The sequence below is a fragment of the Podarcis erhardii genome (assembly GCF_964252035.2).
Source record: "Podarcis erhardii genome assembly, chromosome: 3".
NCBI lineage: Eukaryota > Metazoa > Chordata > Lepidosauria > Squamata > Lacertidae > Podarcis > Podarcis erhardii.
The window spans coordinates 33,969,941-33,994,097 of NC_138507.1; the positions used below are offsets into that span (position 1 = coordinate 33,969,941).

At 40.8% G+C, this 24,157-nt stretch overlaps 1 long non-coding RNA gene across 2 annotated transcripts in view; it reads left to right on the plus strand.

Moving 5' to 3' along the window:
- LOC309339379 overlaps nt 1-24,157 on the plus strand; it is a 64,472-nt gene that overhangs the window by 36,750 nt on the left and 3,565 nt on the right. For both annotated transcript variants that reach the window (XR_014155266.1, XR_014155267.1), the window contains 4 exons: nt 14,335-14,444; nt 18,394-18,575; nt 21,880-21,982; nt 22,165-22,328. This is a non-coding gene — a long non-coding RNA (uncharacterized lncRNA). The remainder of the gene's footprint in view (nt 1-14,334; nt 14,445-18,393; nt 18,576-21,879; nt 21,983-22,164; nt 22,329-24,157) is intronic.

Below are 24,157 nucleotides of genomic sequence, written 5' to 3' on the forward strand. Positions count from 1 at the left end.
AAATGAAGGGTACTCCATTGTGTTTGCTGTTGAATAATGGATCTAGCAATGCAATTCATAGACGCCTTGGAAGATACTATGTGTCTGTGTTTGTAAATGTGCGCGTGTGCATTTATTTAGGCTAATCGTGATGCTGAGATATCCATACATGGCAGTAGCAATGCTAGTATTAGGCCTGTAAGGGGCAGAGGAGGGCCATTTTGAACAAGCAAAGTCTCTCTCTTCAGAGACAGCAGGAAGCAACAATTTGCCAGAAGTGGTGACAGTTGTGATAGGACATCAGCAGAAATGTAGCAGTTGCAAATAGTCAAATGTATGTTAATGTACTTACAGAACCACAGCGTCCCTGCTGATGAGATGCTAGCTGCCTCTTCCAGGGTGCTAGCCCAAAGCATCATAGCACCCTATAGCTAGATAGGTATTTACTGTTCATATCTGTTCCCTTATTCAGGTGCTGTGTTTGACTAGAGTATGTAAGTAGGGCTGTATGTAAGTGTCTGCATGCCGGTCACCCCCAGCATACCTTTGCACACCCAGTTTCCCATGCCTTTCCACATTGAGTAGGAAGGTCAAAGGAAGCTTTTAAATGTTTTCACCCAAGTGCATTTAGAAGATCCCTTGGGACCTTTCTAGCTCGATGCAAGAAACTTAAGGGTGGAGTGCATAAAGGCCATTGCATGTGGGGACATGGGGAGAGGGCTTGCATGCACAGAATGTCACTCTACACCCTTCCTTGTGTTTACATTCCCTGTTCAAGCCTAATGCCTGAATAGAGCTTGTGTTTAGTTTTGGTGTCTCTGTACTGAATTGATTGGTGAGATACGGAACTAGTGTGTGTAAGATGCAACTGTCACATGGTCGGTGTGTGGCATGTGTGCCATAAGTAGCACAGCTGGGCAGCTGCACCAGGGTCATAAGATGGTTTACCCTTCAGCTGTCCTGATTAACTGGACTAACCAGTTAATCAGGAGTATTGTTGTTAATTTCAGTGAATACTATTGCCTGTCTGCATCTCACACATTTGCATTGTTGCTTGTCACCCCAATCTTTGAATGGTGTGAGATTCCAGGGTTTCACATATACACAACCTGAGTCTACAATGAAGGGAGGGGGTTCACAGCATTAACACCCCAAGAGGCTTTGGATTCCAACAGAAATCAGGCATCGTGCTGTCTCCAGCTGCCCAGCACGCACCTTCTAGCTCACATAACTCACCTCTCAACTCTGGCCTTTGTCTCTCTAACTACCAGTGAGTTGAGGGAGGGCACCCCACCCATTTTACAACTGGTACAGAGCCACTTCCTTTGTTACCTTAATGGCCCTTACTTAGAGGGCCATTACCTCACCAGGAAGCTAGCCTGACTATTTCAGGAACTGAATCTGTTCTGGATCCAGGAATTTGAAGGGGTCTCATGTATACAGTTTAGCCATCCTAACTCATAGCACTATGATTGGATGAAATGACTACCAGGCATTGAGATTAGGGATTCAAAGTCTTTCTGCCTGGAGACTCAAGTCAAAACAGAGTAAAAGAAGGAAAATAGCTCATGGACTTGGAATTCCAGAATGCTGTGGGCAGCACAATATCCTTGGCACCCTGTTCCTCCCTATTTATTTATTTTAATTATGGGTGGGGTGCAGGTTGTCTGATTCCTTTGTCTATTTTGGGGGTGGATGGTGTTTAGATGTGCTATCTATTTAGGACTTAGGGTTCTGAGCATTGCCAGTTTTATCTCCTATGTTTTGGGCACTTTGAACCTGGACTTTGGTTCTAACTCAAGAGTTGCATTTATATATGTTACATGTCTTTGTCCTCGGTGGTATGTCTCACAAGCATTTCTTACCTAGAGGCCTGAGCTTGCCTGCAGTTTTAATATATACTTTTTGCTTCTGGTTCATTTGAGTCTGGATTGTGTGGACCCACCATTAGGCAACAGGCTTTCCACTGGACGGCTAGACTCTGTTCCTAGACTCAGGCACAGAGATACTCCTGTTTTCATCTGTCAAATGTTGGAATGCATGCACTTAATTAAAGCATATCTTCAGGGGCACCCTTCTGTTTGCACTCCATGCCACAAATCTGTCTACTCTTGGGCTTAGCAGGCTGGAAGCAAAACTACATGTAGGCACCGGTTTCTCTCTTTCTCTGTAGCATAAGTGCATACTACAGTGGCACAATTTTTGGATTTTACGTGCAGCACACTTTTTGGAAAATTTGGCTATTATTGTTTGGTTGCTTGTGAAATTTGTCTGCTCTGTTTCCACCAAATGGTCTCAAGGCTATTGATTTAACTCAAACAATAATTCTTTGCAATGATTCTATGAATATGCACACACAGACTATCTGTTCTTGTAACTTGCCAGGCATAATCCTATGAGCAAGCTCCAACAAGAAACTAAGATATTGCTTTTTAAGCCACCCCCCAGAAAAGCTTAATCTATCTCAGGGTCATCTTTTCACCTATATGTTCTCATGGGATTGCTTCATAAATTCACCGCATACACTTCTCATATTATGTTGGAATTGGTTCTAAGAAGGTATCCCATCCTATTCCGTGCAATAGCAGATGGCAAGACTTCAATTAACAGTGAATTCAAACAATGTGATTCACTGGTAATTGCTGGCTCTAGTAACAGGACTTTGTTGCTTATGTTTAAAGAAATAATGATATAGTCACTTGCCAACTTGCCAGCAACTGAGAAGCACAACACATTAGAGTGAAGGAGAGCCTATAATTCAGAGGGCAAAGCAGCCTGAATGAATCTTATTCTGAAAATACATGATGTTAGGAATTGTGAATACCAGTATGCTGGATAGCCTTCATTTCCTCCCCAACTCATAGCACATCACTATCCATAGAGGTTGTAATGGACAAAGTTGGCACTGTGGTCTAACCACTGAGCCTCTTGGGCTTGCCAATCGGAATGTCGGCAGTTTGAATCCCCATGACGGGGTGAGCTCCCATTGCTCTGTCCCAGCTTCGGCCAACCTAGCCATTCGAAAGCATACCAGTGCAAGTAGATAAATAGGTTGAATGTAACAAAATGCAATATTCTTCTTACTTTATTTATTTGGTCTGAGGAGGGAGAGACATAATGACTCACCTACAGGTTTGCTTTATCCTGCTTTAACTTTCTAGTTAACTTACTAGAACAGGAAGAGTAAAGTGAAAGAATGCTGCTTGGTGAATCAAGAACACAGAGAGAATGCTTTCGGCTCAAAGCAAAGGTGTATCAGGGATTCTTTCTGAAGATGCTGTAGACGTGGACTTCCTACGTTGGCAAGAGGATGGCCTAGATTACCTCTGAAGTCCAGCCCAACTCTATGATTCTGTAATCTAGCCTGGCATTCTGTGGCCAACAGTGACCAGAAGAGTAAAAGGAGATGCCAGCCTCATGTTGGTTCCTGAAAGTAGCAACTTATCATCTGAAGACTGCCCTGTGAGTTTCGGCCAAAAGTCTTTCCTTAGCACCTTCATATGTCTTATTTTGGCACTCCAGTTGGAATAAGTCACTGGAACATATACTTTCTCTTCTAGTAACAGATGCCTCTGCCAGGATACTTGCTTTTGCCCCAGATTTCTTAAGTCTTTCTTAAGTCTAAGATGCTATAGAATCCCACCTTATCTAAAAGAGAACATCCTGGCATCCATCCCGTCCTTCTTTCCAACTCTGCAGTGGAGGTTGTTCTTTGTTTCAAGAACAAAATGCCCCTGTCACGCTCCTGCCTATTTATGTACTCTTAATGCACAATTAACATCCTGTTAAACTCTGCACAAATGGCAACTCTACCCTGGTCTCTTTGTACTGTGGCTTTCAACCTCCTGCTACCCTTAAATTACGCCATCGCTCTCACTTTCATGCCAGGAGGAGCTTTTTCAATTTACCACACTGTCAGTATTTACTTGTTAGCCTGCCAATAGCGCTAACACTTTTAATTGATTTACTACTGATTCCCCCCCCCCCATTGCCAGGAGAGTGATAAAAAGATCACATGTTGCACAAATGTGAAGGCCTGCCCTTATAATGCAGCCTGTAGGCACTACGCTGCTCCTCAGCAGGTCTATGGCATGCCTTGTTTTTATACCCTGCAATTAGGACAAGAGTCATGCTAATAATAAAACCTGGGGATATGGCATGAAAGCACCCGTTTTCGAAAGTACCTGTACATTTGTTAGAATTTACTTACATCTTCTGTCTAAATTACTTGATGTACCTGGGGAGTTGAATGCATTATGCGAGAAACTCCCCAAATAAAATTACATTGGATTTTCTTCCTGAATGTCACATTTGTCTTTCTAAATTCCCCTGTTGGCTTTTAGATTTCACATGAACAGGGAATAATAACAAATGGAGCTGCATTGTAATAACAAGGGGAAGCCTCTGTTTACCGCAAGAGCTGTGAAAAGGATATTCAAGAGTGTCCTTCAGGTTTGGTGTCTACAATTACAGAGGACTTGTGTGAGAATTATACATAATAAGGTGCTTTTGATTCCTACTTGTTGCTCTGTTGTTGTTGGTTTGGTTTATCCCCCTCCCCAGTTATTTTGCTGTTATGTTACATTCGTAAACCATTTCAAATTCAGCATGGAGACACTTGCTAGCTGTGAAGTGAATCAGGAACAAGCAAAATTCAAAGACACTGTAAAACAGGCTAGCAGTATTTTTTTCTTGGTGCTTTAGGCAATACATGGACTGTCCAGTACCTAGTTATGATATTGCAGTATATTGTGTGGTGTTCCAGCAGTGGAGTAATGTGTATTAAGTATCACGAAGAGGAAGTCAGACAGAGGTGCATTGCATACCCAACTGGCAACTTTATTGCATGTGAGACTTACAGAGGAAACTGGCTAGCTGGCTGTACAAGGGGTGCTCCTAGCTGTGTATATACCATACATTTAAATTACACCCACCCACTCAAAAATTCTGCAGACCAACATGCATTGCTGGTGAGATGATGCTCAGATTGCTGTGTAAAAAATTGCCACAGACCAAGGCCATGTGATTGCATATTTAAACAAAACATCAGTCATTCACCTTGAAGTCCTTGATGTGTCCTTATGCCACATGCACCTTTCATCTGTTGCAACTGCTATGTCGACCCCTCAAAATACTGCCATGGGCAATCACTGCAGGGTGCCAGCCTGGTCAACCATGCCGGTGTTGTACAACTTCATCAACATCAGTCTGCCATATGAACTAGCAAGAGATTATCAACCTCTCTCTGTGTTGGAGACTGGATACTCTGATTCAGCATACCTGAACCCTACAAATCTTTTAAATAACTAAAGTCCTTACTTGAGGTGTTAGTTTTAATCAGCGAAGCTTTACACATTATTTTATCCGACACAAGCAGGCACCTTCGAAATACAATTCTAAGTCTGGAAGTGCAAAACCTCCTCTATCTTTTATATCAATGAGAATCTTGTGTTTTATCCTAGGTTTCTTCTCCCTCCAAATAAACATAGACAGATCTTTTCGCCAGTCTTTCAGACATCATGTATCATTAAGTATTGGGATCATTTGGAATAAAAATAGCATTTTGGGGGAAATAGTCATTTTTATTGCTGAGATTCTCCCTATTAGTGATAATTGCATTCTGCTATATTCAGTGTTATTTCAATCTGGTTCTTCCATTGGTGAGCTATCGCTAATCATGCAATCAGTCAGAAGCCTACCAGTTCTCTGTGGTGCAGGGTGGAGCCTAATTCTGTGTCCAAAGATAAGGCAGGAATTGGAGAAAGGAGATGGATTGTAATTGCAGATATAATGGAAAATACTCCATTCCAAAAGTGTTTTAAAAAAATATTCTGGTATTATTAGGTTTGATGTTAAGTGATAGCATGAATGTTATATTGGTAATCACAGCTGGGTGTTTTTTTTCCTCCTGTGGAGTGGAGAGCACAATTCTAACTCTGTTATCAGAGTTCCACTTATTTTTTGTGGGTTAAGTCCACATCTATTTATCATCTATCTAGCTATCTAGCTATCTATCTATCCATCAGACAATTCAGTCTCTGGAGGTTGCATCCCTGTTTGCTCATTATTTCTTTCCTTGGCATGTTCACATTGGTAAAGCAGAAGTGAAGTATGCATATGAGCCATCGCCTTGCAGAAACGCAAGTGATTGATATTGTGGGTGTTAACCCTTCTTGTTTCAATTTTTATGCAGGCCAATGACATTTAGCTAACTGAGCTGTCAGTGTACAAAATTGCATGCCACATCTCATCAACAGAGAAGATAAATTACAGTGAGATTTGACACTTTCTATATACAGTTATACACCTGCGCAGGCCAGTCTGTAAACACCTCATTACACTGTAGTGCGTAATGAATAAAGTAGTATCTTGGACCTAAGCTACTGGTGGTTCCTGTTTCCAATAAACAATGTGCATTTGCCATATTCCAATTTTTAAAATTTTTATTTTACAAATGCAATATATTTGTCTGTCCAGCCACACTTGGTGTTACTGGGCAATAAGCACTTGCTACTTACCAGCCTGCCTTGGTGGCATAACTATTAGTGAATTGGAGCACGATATGTGCTGCTGTGTAATATATAATCCCTGTCTATGTTGCTTTATTCATTGCAGAATCTTTGGAAACCTAGGAAGCACTAGCTGCTATGTCAAAGCAAAGGAATTACATCAGATTTAACAAGAGAGAGTGAGTTTTATTTTGACTCCTGCATTGCATATTTGTTTCCCTCCCCCCCACAACAGCACAAAATGCTATGAGTAGAAGTAAATGAAATACGCTGACACTGCCAAAGAAACAGATTATAGTTAAAGGAACACATTTCCAAACTACAAGTAAACCACAAACCCTATTTGCTGGCAGTTAAGCACAGAAAACATGCTATCCAAGAAGACTGTATAGAACCAGTCTGTGTTTCTGATGTCTAAGCCAAGGAAGGGTAATCTTATGGGACTTCCAGCTCCCACCAGACCTAGCTAGAATGGCCAATTTTTATAGTATAATCATTATGTTTTAAAGGTTTCAGGCAGATGTCTTGTAATATTCCACATCAATTTGTTGCTTCTTCCTTATTCTATAGTTTTCAGTGTGATGCAGATCATAGCATCACAGTCACATAGCTGAAAGCAACCCATGTCTCAGCATTGGCAATCTGCCCTAAGGTAAGGCCATATGCCTATTCAGTCACATCTTTGTGATGACTGATGGACTGATTAATTGCCATATAGAGATCAGCTATTTTGATAAGTGTACATTACATGCCTACATGTGGAGCTTACAATGACCTCTGCAGTCCTTGTATCAAACCCATATTGGTTAAGTTTTCTTCATATGTTATTTTTTGGGGGGGAAACAAGATATACTTAGCTTGTTTTTCTGATAACATACTTATCAGAAAATAGACCAACTTTCCACTTCGAAACGCTACTCGATTTGATTTCAGAAGGACATTTCTAGGGTTGGTTACCTTTGAATGAAAAGTGGATCTGATTTCATTTATCAATTTCATATATCATTCAAGATTGGGTGATTTGCATCTTATGTTTCTATATATTATTTATTTTGAAGGTTAGCAGTTTTCATTTTAAACTATCTTAGGGAAAGAGAGCACACAATCAAATTTCAAACATACATGGAATAATGAGTTTTTATGATTTCATATTCTGAAACCTGCACTAATGTAAGAACATAGGAAGCTACCTTATACTGACTCAGGCCCTTGGTCCATCTAACCAACTATTTTCTGCACTGGCTGGCAGCAGCTGCCCAGGATTTAGACAGACAGGGGGTCTCTCCCAGCCTCTGCAGCTTTCTGCAGGCTCATGGAGAAGACACAAATGAAGTTTGATCCTCTTTATCCACCCTTGAGAAGGGGAATTAAATGAAGCATATGGCCCCTGGCATGCCCTCATAAGGACCATAGGATTGCAACCTTCGTCACTTTAAAAATCACATTTATCTAAGGAAACCGAAGCAATTTCACAAATTGTAGCAGTTCTGATTTTGAACATATGAAATTTATTTATGTATATTTTTAGCTCGATGCTACCTATTCTGACTTGATGCAGCTACTCTCCATGATCTCAGTAAGGGTCTTCTGTCTGCTTTTATCTAGGGAAAGAACATTGCTTTAATAGAGAACAGATTTCCTGTTCAAAAATACTCTCTGAGTCTCAGTAGTTTTATGATTTATGCAGTAAATCATATATAATTGATGATTTGTACTTCTTCCATTAGTATTAGGTGGACACAACATTGATGTATTGCTACAGTTTTCTTAAGATGCATTCAGGATAAAGAGGTTTGCACTGAACAGCTGTGCTTTGCTATGTAAATTACCCAAGGTTCTCAAAAAGAGAGAAATTGGTTAATTCTCTTCACCTCCTCTAGTCCCGTCTCCGCAGAAGTTTTGCAATACTGTTTTAGGCAGGGCTTGCATCTTTTTGAGGTTACTTATTGTTCTGATTTATATGTGCTTTTTGAACTAGAAGGAACCTCAAGTCAGCTCACATGAAAGAGTAAAATGCAATTACCTTGGCGTTACATCTACCCTCTCTGAGAAATGACATGGCCTGGCTTTGGAGTAACATTGTTAGCCCATGGACTCCTCATGTTGAACCAATCTAGAACTTGTTCTACATCACATAAAAGTAACATGCAAAATATATTTAAATGATCCATGGCAGTATGCTATTGAACACCAACTGCTAGGAACCACAGTGGCTTAGGGGTGGTATAGTTTGATACAATGAAAAGGAGCCCTATGCCTGCCTCTTATCCTATGCTCTGCTTCAGTTAGTTGCATCCAAACTGATAAATTCTGGTTTGTACTTGCCCTCTAAACCTAGGATTGCAAACCAGCTTCAATACATGACTATGGTTTGATCAAGTGGTTCTTTTTGAACCAAGCTGCTGTGTCTTAATTTAATTAAAGAGAGTTGGTAAACACAGAAGTCTTTCAATTTTTATTTGAAAGACCTGAATACAGTTGTACCTTGGGTTACAAACACCTCGGGTTACAACCACTTGGGGTTACAGACTCCACTAACCCGGAAGTAGTACCTCAGGTTAAGAACTTTGCCCCAGGATGAGAACAGAAATTGCGCATTGGCAGCAGCGGGAGGCCCCTTTAGCTAAAGTGGTACCTCAGGTTAAGAACAGTTTTAGGTTAAGAATGGACTTCCGGAACTAATTAAGTTTGTAATGAGAAGGTACCACTGTACTGAATAATGAATAAATACTCTGTCTTGCATTTATGTTCTCATATAAATGCTTGGTATTTTCAGATTACTTCAAACCAAATGCATACAAAAAGCTTTAGGCAATTGCTATAATCAAGGACTCACTAGGCAAAGCACTCTATAAGATTCTGAATTGCTTGGGTGATCAGCTTCTAAATAGTTTTGGTGAGCCTTGCTTGCATACCTCCAGGAATCAGCAAAGCAGAAAAATGTACCAAGGGCAACTCTCAGTCATCCAACAGTGAGTTGCAGTTGGCATCATTAACAAGTCCTCCATCTGCTCCAGCACTGTAGGTGACTAATGTCAGGGAGGATCACACGGCACACCCACATGCACACTCTAGATGTTGTTGGACTCGATCTCCTATTAGCCACAGCCAATTGGCCATTAGCCACAACATGACCTATGATCGGGGATGAAGGGACTTGTAGTCCAAAAATATCTGGAGGCCACCACATTGGCTCCCCCTGGTATAAATGTTTTATCATGTTGAATGTTCCCCAGTGATTCTATTGTCTCTTCCTACTTCGGAACACCTGCCTACTATTTTGCATCTATTCAGTGCCTGCATTTATTGCAAGCGCACAGAAAAGAATTGTTGTTCAGAGCTCCCGGCTGGCTTTTCTTTATATTCCTAAATGTCTTGGGATTATGCCAACTTGATAGGAAAAGGGCACTTGCTGATGTATCTATTATTTTTCAAAGTTGATAGTTAAATCCATGAATGTGAATGTGGGTACTCAGGAGAAAAACAAGAGCTGAAGGACAGAGCTTTGTAGGATTACTAGAAAATGGTAGAAATAAAGAGAAGCTAGATAGTCGGAAAAGAGGATGTTGTCAATTAAAGCCCAAAGAGAAGAGGGAGTCAAGGAGCTCTGAATGACTGACAGCACTGAAGGCCCAGGCTGACGGAGTAGAAAGACAATGTCAAATAGGACCTTAGATTTAGCTCCAGAAAGGTCAAGTAACATTAGCAGAAAGTAGGATAGAAATGTTAAGCAAGTCTTTGTTCAGCTTGAGCTCCATGTTGTTTGACAAGGCCATGAAGAACCCAATTTTCTTTGCATATATAAAATGCTTTCTAGAAATCAGGCTATCATACAAGTCTCTCCATATACGAAATGACTTATTAATAGGGAGGAAAATGCCAGCAATGTAGAAAATCCACAGAAGGAATTGGAGTCAGCAGAGGATGCTTGGCATGTGACAAATATGTTCTGCGAGTATGCTGTAGAAGTGGGGGGAAGTAGACAGAAGAAAATAAGCTGAACTCGTCAATAAATGACAAAACGAGAGAGGATGGCTACACCATGTTTTAACAAGCAGTTCAAAATGACAAGTACAGTGACAGCCTAAGCTTGCTTACTCAGAAGTAAGCCTCACTAAGCTAATTGGAGGTTGCTCTCTAGTAAGTGAGCTTAGGATTTCACTGTTAATGTGCCTCTATTTCACAGACAGGAAAAAGAACAGCCAATGAATACTGTATAATTTGTCCAAATGGAATGAATTGTAATCAGCAGGATTTGATGCATCACACCCACAGGTGCTAAAGAATTCAGGAGTCAGTGACTACAGAATGCAGAAACATGGGGCTTATTGAGAGCGAGGACAATAGGGATCAGGGTAATAAGGCCAAGTTAGTGTGACCTGGATATCTGGGGAAACCATTCTTATTTTATGGTTACTGATTTTTATTTTTATTTTCCTTTCCATATCAGAAAAGTTTTGCAATAAGTTGTGATTGCACATTGATTTATTTTTGATTATAAAGTAGAGAAATGTTGACTGGTGGGTATATTTTTGGTGAAAAACCCCCAGATACTCAGATTGCCTCAAATAAGATGGAGAATAATTGCTCTCTATAGCTTCTACAGCAGCCTACCAGAAGGAAGCCGGAGATTTTCCCTGCTGGAAGGCAGATTTAGATTAGATTATATAAGAAATTCTCAGCAGTGATACAAGTTGACCAATGGGACAAGCTTACCTGGGGAATTTTAAAATCAGCTTTTGATGTTTTTAAGATGAGGCTGAACATCACTGGCTGACATGGTTTAGCTACAGTGGACCCTGCAATGATTCATATGATTGGGCTAAATGACTTTTCAGTATACTTTTAGGACTGTGGTTTGGCAATCTGAGAAGAAAAGAAAAAATGTGTGTTGGTTTATTGACTATGCAGATGGACACTTGCACAAGTATTATGCAGGAACAATGAAAGCATATCTATGATGGAAAAACAGCTAGATAATCTAAGGCATCTGCCTGTGGCTTCATGTGAAAGGAAGACAGTTTTTTGAAAGTCTGGTCTTAGGTTTCACCCTTATAGACAGTGAACTTTACATGCAAATGATTCACTATGTTGCTGATGACAGAATGTGGTGACACACCTCTAATTAATATACTATCTAATTTAGAATATGTTTCCTTAAACTGTTTTACACTGGGAAATATAGAAACAACTACACGCAGGTACCGGGTGGCACTGTGGTCTAAACCACTGAGCCTCTTGGGCTTGCCAATCGGAAGGTCAGTGGTTTGAATCCACAGACGGGGTGAGCTCCCATTGCTCTGTCCCAGCTCCTGCCAACCTAGCAGTTCAGAAGCATACCAGCGCTGGTAGATAAATAGGTACTGCTGTGGTGGGAAGGTAAACAGCATTTCCGTGCGCTCTGGCTTCCATCACGGTGGTCCTTTGCACCAGAAGCGGTTTATTCATGCTGGCCACATCACCCAGAAAGCTGTCTGTGGACAAACAGCTGGCTCCCTCGGCCTGAAGCAACATGAGGGCCGCACCCCATAGTTGCCTTGGACTGGACTTAACCACCTGTTATCCTTTTCCCCCCACTGTAAACAAGTAAGCAACCTTAAACAAGCCTTGCTTTTTGTGTTTTGCTGGTCAGCCGCAGCCGCTTCTCTGAAAACCATGGTAGGAAGGAGCTGGAAGGAAGAGGGAGAGATTGGACAAATAGAGAACCGTTTTTTCTTTATTTATTTGCTTTTGCAAGCTTTCATTTCCTGGGTTCTCCCGGGTTTTTCCATTGTTTTGGAGTCAAAATTCCATGGTCGCAAACACATTTGAAATTTCCTCGTAGGAATCACTGGAAATTGCTGATTTGCTATGTGAACGCTTAACTAATAAATGATTTCCTGAGAATTCATTGTGTTTGGATAACAGGACCTGCATGTTTTTTAAAAATTTTTTTGAAAAAACTATCTTTGAAGCGTATTTCAGTCATAAGACTTCAAGTGCCAGCTATCCCTCTGCTTTTTTGTTTGCTGGGTCACACGACAGCTGATGAAAATGGAAATTAATAGTATGTATTTTACAACATTCAACCCGAAGTTATTAGTGGCTAGAGGTAAAGTCTTTCATCTTGACCAAAAGAAGTCAAACTGATATAGACTCCTTGTTCAGAATGCTTTGCTCCGAGAAGCCTTTGGCCTCCATGCAAGGCAGCATGGAGATGGACAGTGGAGGTGGATGGTTACATGACATCTGTGGGTGGAGGTTGAGTTGGACTTCCAAATGGTACCCACACATCATCACCCAGGCCAGGTGGTGAGTAAACAGGCAGATCAGGCAAATGAAGGGCCCTTCTGGACCTGAGGCCCTCAGTAGTGCCTGATCTGACTTATCACTGGTGCGCCAGACATGCCTATCTCTCACCAACTTTAGATATTCTAGTTTGTCAGGGTGACATTTTCTCAACTGAAAGAAAGATGCCCAGTGCTCTCCTAGATTGCCAAAAGTCCATAGGTTGCCTAAGTGTGGTTATTAGATATAGTAACACCCATAAACAATAGCATTGGAACACTTCTTGCTGAGAGATAAAGTATGACAGACAGCACAGGAAACAGGAACGGGATGGAATTTGGCCTTACTGAGTGATGCAGTAGTTGTGCATGTTTTCATTATAAAGATAAATCTTGTTAGATTTAACTTGTGACTCAGTTGCCTGACACAGTTATTGACACCTGTGATATTGCTATGTCAACATTTTATATCTCCTGTTTGTATAGGTGAAATTGCTGTGTATAGGTCACCTGGCCTTCCTTGGTTAGAGTTAGAAAACACATTTGAAGGAGAGAATGAAACCAGCAAGCAGAAGTTATTAAAAGGACAGAGCCCCCCCCCCAAGAGATGAATGCTTCTGTGAAATCACATACACACACACACACACACACACACACACACAAACACACAAAATTTCAACAGGCTAGGATTTTGGATTCAAAGCAGGATAATGTTTATAGGCACCTCTAAATATCCCAAATGTGGCAAAATATAAGATGGATATAGTTTCCCCAGCCCATTACCTCCTTGATCTTGACATCCACCTTCCTACCCTGCTTGTTCTTTACATACCTGGAGGAGCTCTGACCATTTGCATCAGGTTGTGGGATGTTAGATGACTGAGATAGGGATGGGGGAATGGACAGGAACATATGCAGCTGCTTAATTTCCTCTCAGAAGCTGTGTTTTCCCATTTTGAACCTGGCATTGGTGAACCTCCCAAAATAGGGATGGAAATCTGGACAACAGCTCCGATCATCCCTCCACTGGCTCCTGTTAATAATGGGTGTTTCTGGTCCGCAACATAACTAAGCGGTTATTCTAGTTGTTTTAAATATAGATTTGCTAAATATAAGGATTTTCTATCACATGGGATCATTTTATTATATGATCAGATAGGTGAAAAAACACAACCATTAAGTCTCCCCCCGCCATATATACAAATTAGACGTTATATATAGTATATATAGCTTGTCAGAAATAATTTTTTTAGGGTGGCAGTCCCAGTGCCCTCGACTGTTCAATGCCTGCTAAACACTGAATTGTTTCAGCAAACGTTCCTAGCCAGCCATATTTTTAAATTTTGCTGATTTTATCTGTATTCTGATTGTTTTATTATGTCTACTTGTTTTTAAAGTTTGTTGTGTGTTTTTTGTATTTTTGAGTAAGTATTTTATAGTGTTTTAGGTAAACTTAGATTTAGAATAAATAAATAGCCTATAAATTGTGTTAAATAAAAAAAATGTCACAAGATAAGTAGAGATCTAACAATATGTGAAAGTTTTTTTCTTTTTCTTTTCTTTTTCTATTTGGACAAAAGGATCTGATCTCCAAAGTGTATAAAATCTTGGTGGAGAAATGCACAAACATATATAGCCAATTAAAAGAAAACTGGGAGAAGGAATTTAAGATGGAGATCAGTGATGAAAAGTGAGTTTGTAAAAATCAACCAAGAGAATTGTTATAAAAATATTATATGAATGATATCATACTAAATTATTGATCTTAATTTCTGGCATGTGTTTGAATTCCTACCACAGAGAGGTCTGGAATTACCATTGTAATTAGGGTTGGTGTTATGTACTAAGCTTGGAGCCTAGAACAATAGGCAGGTAGGATCCTAGAATGCAGCAACTGATTGGCTTGCAGGAGAAGACCAATCAGGCTCTAGGAGGAAGTTAATCAGCCTGTTAGGCTGGTAGGATCGTAGAATGCTACAACTGATTGGCCTGCAGGAGAAGACCAATCAGGCTCCAGGAGGGAAGCTGAATCAGCCAATCAGATGGGACTCATTGTGTAAATAATGTATATAAAAGCCTGAGGTTTTGGGGGGAAATTCAATCACTGTTTTACAAGCTGCAATAAAGAGCATGAAATCACTGCAGGACTCGGAGTATATTTCATTTGGCAAAGATGCAGTGTGTCTTGTGTGGTGGGGTGGGGGCAGAAACAATAAGCTGGTCTTACCTCTTCTTTCCACAGGTAGATAAGGAATTTGGCCCAGTTCTTCCTTCATAGGCTGTTTTTACACCATTAAAGAATAAATAATTATGTTTGTTTAAGTAAACAAAAAACAAAAAAACTCTACCACCTCAGAAGTTGTTTTGTAGTGCAACCAGAGGCTGAAGGATGAAAAAAAGTATAGGTTTACTCACAAATGCATTATTTTATAATTTGCTGAGGCTCCCCTAATAGCATGATTTTTCAAAACTGTATACCTTCCAGGCCTTGTTATATTTGATTCACCCAGTATTAAAACTGCATTTTGCTTTGGTTAGCATTTTGTGGTTGCCACAAAAGCCTCATAGCAATGAAAAGTAGAGACTGAAATGAAAATCTGAAATGAAAATCATTAGTCTGCCTGAGATATCTCAAAGGGAACAAACCCAGTGATACTTTGGACTGCAATATGTTATTCTCCAAATTATAACATTTGTGCCCAACAGAGGAGCAATAAGTCCCATTTACAGCCAAGGGAGTTAATCAAATAAAAGTTATTGAATGCACAGTAATCGTTAGATAGCTGATGGTAGAAATCTTCCATATATTGTGTAATTAGTATTAAGTGATGGATTCCCTCCTGTTCTATGTAAGCATGCTTGCACAGTTACATAGAGCCCAATAATAGAAAATATATATGGCATGGAATAGAACTTTGAAGTGTATCTGTTATCTCTCTGGTAACACAAATATTCTTAGTAGGCTTTTTAGTTTTTATCTAAATAGCTCTTTCATGTTCTTTGCTCTGCTGAAGGTGAGAATAAATAAAAGCTTTTATTTTTGGTGCAAATGCATTGGAATAGTGCTGTGGGTGTTCAGGAACAAATCTCAAGCAGAGAAGAATGAGGGAATTCACTTATTTTGAACTCAAGGGAAGCAGAAGAGTTTCTGCTTTTTGCTCTCATACTCTGTGCACCTTGACACAGAGCTGCTGAGTTTCGATCTTCCTTTTGGCTCATGTCACAGAATGCAACAATGGAGAGAAGAATGAATATTGTCGCATGTGCTCTGAAAAGGAATGAAACAATATCTAACCACTTATAGTTAATATGGATTTGAAGTAGGAGGTTGTTTAAATGGCGAGAAAGTGAGCCGGGCGGAAGCATAACACGGTTGCTGAAATTCCTTTGGTTTTGCATTGCAATTAATCTGGGCCTGTCAAATTATTTTGCTACATGTTTGGCTACTAATCTGAGGTTACATCTACAGCATACTTTAAAAGCACATCTAATGCACATTTAAAGGCATATGATTATAGCATTAGCATTTTTTTTGCTGCAACAGTGTGATGAAACTGCAGTAGAAAGCTAATGCTATTCTAGGCTACATCAGCGGAAGCATGGTGTCCAGCTCAAAGGAAGTAATAGTCCCATTCCATTCTTCCTTGGCCAGACCACACCTGTGTCCAGTTCTGGGTGCCACGGTTTAAGAAGGATATTGACAAGCTGGAACATGTGTCAAGGACAGTGACCAGGATGATTAAGGATCTGGGAACCAAGCCTTCTGAGGAACAGTTGAGGGAGTTGGGCATGTTTAGCTGGGATAAGAGGAAACTGAGAGAAGATACAATAGCCATCTTCCAATATCTAAAGGGCTGTCACATGGAAGATGGAGCAAGCTTGTTTTCTTCTGCACTGAATGGTGCAGGAGACCTGATTCAAGTTACAAGAAAGAAGATTCCTATTGAACATTTGGAAGAACTTTCTGACAGTAAGAGCAGTTCGACAGTGGAACAGACTCCCTTAGAAGGTGGTAGACTTTCCCTCAATGGAGGTTTTTAAGCAGAAGTTGGATGGCCATCTGTCATGAATGCTTTATTGGAGATTCCTGCATTGCTGGGGGTTGGACCAGATGACCCTCAGGGTTCCTTCCATCTCTATGATTCCATGGCTTCCCCCATAGAATTCTGGAAACTGCCATTAACCCCTCATGGAACTAGAATTCCCAATACCCTTAACAAACCACAGTTACCAGCATTTTTTGTAGAAAGGCATGTACTTTTGAATGTGTGTTAAATGTGCTTTAAACGTATGTGTGGATGTGACCTGAGAAGAGGACTAGGCCATAAATCCAATGGTTATCATGGAAAAGCTGAACTGTAGCCTAGCAAGGCCTGTCTGTGAACTAATCCTACAGAAGAGGGGATACTCTTTCTACATTTGTGGGATATTTATGGCACAGACCTCATAAAACAAGAAGGCTGCTAGGGAACTGACAGTCAGCTCCACATAAGACTTTCCTGCAGCGCACAATGGGGGGAAAATACATTGTAAAAACATTTGAAGTATATACCTCTCCCCCCTCCAATGTCAGAATGGAAAACTTATTTTCAGTGAAAATTAACAGGTGAAAAAACCCTACTAGTTTAATGCATGCCCTTGATGAAATCAGACAGAGACTTCTGTGAATGGAACTTTAAATAATATCTCAGTGGTCTTTGGTCATTTTCATATGTTGCACTTTTTATCTCCTGTGGCAGCAGGCTTGTTGACCCCTTCGAATGCTGCCCTAGTCAATCACTGTAGGGCGCCAGCCTCATCATGCAATGACATTTTAACATCAGTTGTTTAAGACATTGGGAAAAGCCTTCATTTTTATATTCCCCTTTCCTCCTTCATAAGACATATGAAAGTATTGCAATTCCTACTTAGGCTGATCGTTTGGGAATATTCAATTTTGCTAAACTGTCTAAAATTATATTTGGACAACTTCAGACCTGTCAATACCCTAGAAGAAGAATTTTGAAACCATGTATAAGGTTAGGAGGATGGAACGGAAAAATAGTTTAAACCTAAGGGGTGGGGAACAGTGAGAACCTTGGAAGTTGGTGCCATTGACTTTTGACAGGTATAATGGCCCAATACAGGGAGCCATACTTAAACACTGGAACTACTGGCAGACATACCTGGATGTAGAGCAAAACATTATATATTATCTCTGTAATTCAAGAATGTGTATTTTTATTTCTTGTGTGGGATTGATAGAACCCTGCATCTGGATGAGTTTCATTCATGGCATAGTTAGGAATTTATTACTCAAAAGCCTAAGGGCGGGTGTTACTATCATACAGTAATTTACAGATTTATAGATAGTTTCCCCCCTATCAGAGGTACTAACCATTATTACTTTTATTAATTTTGTAGTAGATCATCTATACTTGGCCACTGATGAAGGCTAAAAGCTGAAACAAGTCTGGCCAAGGAGCACCTGTTTTCAATTGGCATGTGCTTTATAAATAGAGTGTAGGAATGCTTTATAAATATGTGTTTGTAGTTTGGATTTTATTGAATATTAAATATCTATTGCTATGTTTGTAACTTCTTATTGAGCATTTTACCCTTATTTTTGTTTATTCTGTGATTGTTGTTGTTTTGCTAAGGAAAGCACAGCTTATTTCCTTGTGGCTATATGATACATTACCAGAGGAGAAATGACTGCTGCGAAGGAGTGCAGAGAGAATAAACGCCCCGGTGTATCTGCAGCAGCATAACTGGATGCCTTCATCTGCCCCAGCTGCAACAAAACATGTCTCTCCCATATCAGTCTCTACAGTCAGAGCAGGTACTATAACTCTCCAACAGATTAAATTTACCCCAAAAGGCACACTGCTCCATCATCTCCCGAGACAGACGGATGCCAACAACAATACAGTACAATTTGCTGCATCTTGTGGATTCTACAGCAGCCTGACATTCTTAAAGTTGGCATTTTTTATATGACCCGTACAGTACTTCTGCTCTGATCTCCTCGTGCTCAGTATCTGGAGGGGAACCAAGGTTCTCACAAAAGGGAAATATGTGAAATTTTGAAAGGCAGTTTGTATTTGCTGAGAGTGAATTATCTGGCAGCTTACCTGAAATGCAGGCTTCATTTAAGTCAATTAGAGTTTTGGGTTGACTAAAGTAATGTGATGGGATACATCTAGTACAGACCACAGAACGTAACCTTTCAGATGTCCCTATATTAGCCTTTAAAACAATAACAACTTAAGGCTCTTCCTTTCCCCTGCTCATTCTCACTTTATCAACTGGCAGATGGGTGATTTTTACTTGTTAAGGTGAATTGACTTCTTACAAAGGCTTTTCCACTGCACTGCCATAAATCAGTTGGAAAAGATGGCTGTGAGAACAGTAAATCAGCACCCTGGGCCTTGTCATTTTACCATCCAGCCTGCATGCTGGGAGCCGACATTTGTTCCCAGCAACCGCTCAAGTGAAAAGGTGTTTTAAAAATACTATATATATATATATATATATATATATATATATATATATAATTTGCTTTGAAACTTTGGAAAGGTGTTGGCACTGGGCTGTATTTTGCTTGAATAAAAGGGAGCTGCAGCAGCCTGCAGAGACATATTTATTTGAAACTAAGGGCGAAATCAGATGGGAGGTCTCAACCTTGAACATACTGATGTGCAGGAAACACTCCATGAGGAAGGTATGTAAGCCTGTGTAGAACTGGAGGTTTACTATTGCAGCATAGCTTTAGTCATGCACAGATTTAACTCACCCAATGTTGTGAGAATGCTCTACCGCAGGGATGGGGAATCTCACATCTGGTGGGGAGATGTGGCCCTCCAGACCCCACTATCTGAACCTCAGATCTGTCCCCAGGCCACGTCCGTTCTCCACAAGTCACACCCCCACAGGCCCTGCTCCTCGTCCTCCTGGAGTGTTTTTGCCAATCTGGAATGAATGTGCCCTGGAACTCTGATAATTCTTCCTGCTTCTGTGGGTGGAGGAATAGACTGGGGCATGTGTAGAAACTACCCTACTGTAACATTTATGTCCTTTGCTCTGCTCACTTCTCTTCCTGCCCGCCCCTGGCACATGGCACAAGGATTGCATTTCTTGCATGTTGTTAAGTTGTGGGTGAACATATCAGACAACACAGCGATTCTTCAAACAGCTCTTGTTTTTATTCACAGGCCAGAACAGAACTGAACTGAAGGGTTCAGCCAGCCTGCTTATACAGAGCTCCACTAGAATGCAACAGTAACCATTTTCTGAACGTCATTTTCAATCCCTTATTTGCATATGTGGACCTGAGTGAAAACTATCTACAGTATCCCCCTGCTGGCCCAGGATGAGAACTTCAGTACATAACACATGTCACAGTTCCTGACATGAATCTAATTGCCTCTAATCCCACATGCATATTTCCAGTGCAGAGATGGACTGTAGCGCAGAGCCAGAGCATATGCTTTTCATGAAAAAATGGGTTCCACATTCAGCCCCAGGCATCTCAAGATAATGGCTAAGAAAAATTTCCTGTCTGAAACCCTGTAGTCGGCGTCAACAATATTTTAGGTATGGAAAAGGTTTAGGCAGCTTCCCAAGTTTATATATGGATATACAGTGGTGAGAGAAAACGAGTTCTGCATTTGTTCAAAGGTTCACTTTCCAATATAATAATTATATATGTTTCCCACACATATATTCTATATCACATATTCCATGGTTGAAGCTTGGCATTCCAAATAGGTTTGATCAGTTGAAGCCCAGCTGAAATTGTGGCTTGATAGCGAAACTGGACATCAGAGGTTCTGAAAGAGACTAGATGTCTGATAACTTCAACTTGGGTTTTCAACTTGCACTTAGAGAATTGCACTATATATTTGAATCTTTTTGAGGCTCAGAAGACGCCTTCTTCCAAATATGTATTTATTTATCTGTCAAAATGCATATCCTAACTTTATACAAAAGATTAATGGCAGTTTACAACCCAGAAAGATAAGACAATGCACATTGATGCAAACATATTAGAATTCCTGCTTAAAGGCAGAAGCAGCATGAAATCAACTTTTAAAGAAATTTCTGCAAAGTCTCACTGAAACAAAACATTATTAATCGCCAATCTGAAAGCAAGCAGCAGTTAGGCCAAGAGGTCCTTCCTGATGAGACTGTTCTAAATATTGAGGCTCAAAGCAGAATAGTCCCTGTTTCAGGCATCTGCTTGTCAGGGTTCAGCCATGCCCAGATATGGAACCAGGGGATTCTTTGGAGAAGATCTCCACTGTGCCAGCAGCTCTGAATAGCCAGTTTAGTGTAGTGTTTAGAGTGTTGGACTGGGACCTGGGAAACCAGGGTTTGCATCCTCACTCAGCCATGAGACTTACTGGCTAACCTTGGGCTAGTCACTGTCTCTTAACCTAACATAGCTCACAGGGTTGTTTTGATGATAATATATGGAGAAGGAGGAGGAGGATAACTATGGATGCCACCTTGAGCTACTTAAAGGAAAGGTGTCCTCATAATCACAATCTCTCCTGCAGAATCAGAGGTCTCCTTACATATTACCTGGATTCCTGTCTGACACGTCCCCCTGTCTCTCCCATCACCTCCAGGACCACAGGAACTGAAGGGATGGTGAGCTACACAGAAGCTTCAGGGCCACCAGTGAAATGCCCAGTTGCTGCATGTGCAGCTATTCGGAACATGGGAGAGGCACATGTAAGCACCTGCCTTTATCAAGGCCCTGCAGAGAACCAGGAAGGAAACCTCCAGCTTCCATTATAAACTCTCAGTCTGAGCTGCTTTGTTGCAAAGTATTGATTCTCCATTGCAAAGCTTTCTTATATTAGGGAAATGGACACTAATTCCAGGTTGGGGGACTGAAACGGACTCAAAGAGAAATAACCTTCATTTCCCTGGTAAATATCAACCCAGCTGATGAACGGCCAATCTGCTTCTGCTTCTTCCCCAAAGTGGTTTGCTACCCAAGAGATTTGTATAGCTAAGGAATGCACTCAGTATCTCCTCTGGGCCAGTCCTGGTTGGTAGGTGTGAAGCTATGTTTTAGTTTACTTTATTTATTTTCTCTCAGTCAACTAACTTTTGCTCCATCTCTTTCCATTTAGAAAATGTTGTTGGTTTCCACAATCTCTCCAGATGTCAGCCAGACATCTGGTTGTAACCCTACCCATGTCTACTGCTGTTGAGTTCAATGGCGCCTGCTCCCAGGTGAGTGGGCATAAGATTGATGTATTGACAATGACATCTCTGTGAAACCGAGGGAACTTTGCTTGCAGTGACTGTAAGATCAAACCTTGACAGCGGTAAGAATGCTGAGATAAAAGGTCACTGAAGTCTTTGAAAGGTTTCAGAAAAGAAGTCGCTTAAAGTGTGATCTTCCTTTATTCCAGATCTTTGATATCCTATCAAATAATTATCATGCAGAATTCCTCAGAAGGATAATTTACTCAGATGGCTTAGGTTCCACAAAGGAGAATTATGAACCGTAATATTTAAAAAAAAAAAAAAAAAGACGACTCATGCCAGAAACAGCCCCTTTTTTGGCCAATGCTGAGTAAGTATTATTTCACTATTTAGCCAAGTCAATTCCTTTTGTTGTTAAAAAGGTCCCCCTCTTGGATCTGAGCTGCTGGATAGGCTTTTGTAGTGGCTGGGTTGCAATTTTAGCTAATGAGCCAGGCAGTGCAGTCTCAGTGCTTTGTAATGGCTTTAGTCGCATTTGACTTCATGCACGAATAGTCAGAAACCAGCCAAAAGGAAGGTCAGGCAACATGCTGATAAGGAAATGATCCTAAATCTCCATTTGGGGTGATTTCATTGCAAAAATGCTTACTCTTGTGACAAGGTCACATTAGAATTTGAATCATCGCCTTTCCTTTTGGCTTTGTTCAACACTACTTTGAACAGATTCTTCCTGTTGCGGGTTCCTTTCAGCTATTCATGTCAAGTGCCGCTGAAAAGCTGTGTTGACTTCCTGTTGTTGTCCCCCCCCCCTTTGGAGTAACTCCTGCTTTGATTACTAAACAAAACTTTGCACAGCTGATTGGCATGTGGGGCCTTCAGGTGTTATAACTGGACAACAGACCTGTCTGGTTCCCAGGTACATGAACTGCCCATAGCACAGGATATGTGATATGAGTGTGGACAGAATTTATTTACTTATTGCTTTAGAAAGTGATTTAGTGTTACAGACAAGGAGATGCTTGATTCCAAACACTTTGGATTAGACTTCACATCTAAAGTGGGGCCTTGGTTCACTTTTCTGAAGCTTTGTATGGCCCCTCCTTGACTGTAATGTGGATCAATGAGTATCTAATTCCATCCACACCCACACACCCACACAACCACCCACACACCCCAATCCACAGCACGAGTTTCACATTCCTGCTGCGTTCTTGATGGAGTAGACAACATTTTATTTATAAAAATTTGGAAGTGTGCACTAAAGTAGTACTTGGACCAATATACAGAATAGCTCTATATTACACTATTATTCATTGAGACACAGACCAACAAAATATTCAACACTGAACTTAAATGCAAGTAGGGGCAGGGTTTGGTGGTGCCACTGCTGCATCTGCAGCCCTGCTGCTCGTGGCAGCTGTGGCGAAAGGTGTGGGACAGGGCAGGTGCATCATTCAGACCCAGATCGGGCCCAATGCCATTATGTGACAGCTTGGAATTCAGAAGATGCCAGGCCAACTCAGCAAAACAACCTCCCTGCCGTGCAAACACCCTGTTTGGGGACCTTCTGCTGCCTGCTGCCAACAGGTAGTCCATCACAGACACACCTGCTCATTTGTACATTTGGCAGCCAGTGAGGGGCTGGATCAGTCAGGAGAACTGAGTGGAAGGATACAAATACCCTTCCAAAATGTCCATGATGCTTTGGAGCAGCTTGCTTTGTTTTGGACCACTTTGGACAAATCCCACTTCATTTTGGAGCAAGTCTGGGTACTTCCAAAGTGGCCCACTTTGGTTCAGTATCCAGCTATTTTCTGAAGTGGATGCACACTAGGTAAGCTCTTTTGATTGCCTCATTGTGTGGCGAGATTTAATTGCTGGTCAGTAATGACCATAGTGACATTTACAAAAAAAAAAAAAAAAAAGTGAACAGCTCATCATACTTGGCCGAATGTGGCCACATGTCTTGATCTCGGACACACAAAGCCTCTGTATTTGTTTTTCAAATTCTTATTTATGGAAGTGTCCATAAATAACAATCAACTTGTAAAGGGACCATCAGTGGTCTGAGAGAACTGTAGGGGCAGTTCCTCACCCATCTTCCCTGAAACTTCTCTGAGGAAAGGTGGAAGAGAACAAACCCAGGCCAGGGATCAGAGCCATCAATTCTGGAGTTAGCCTGAATATTTTGTACCATTT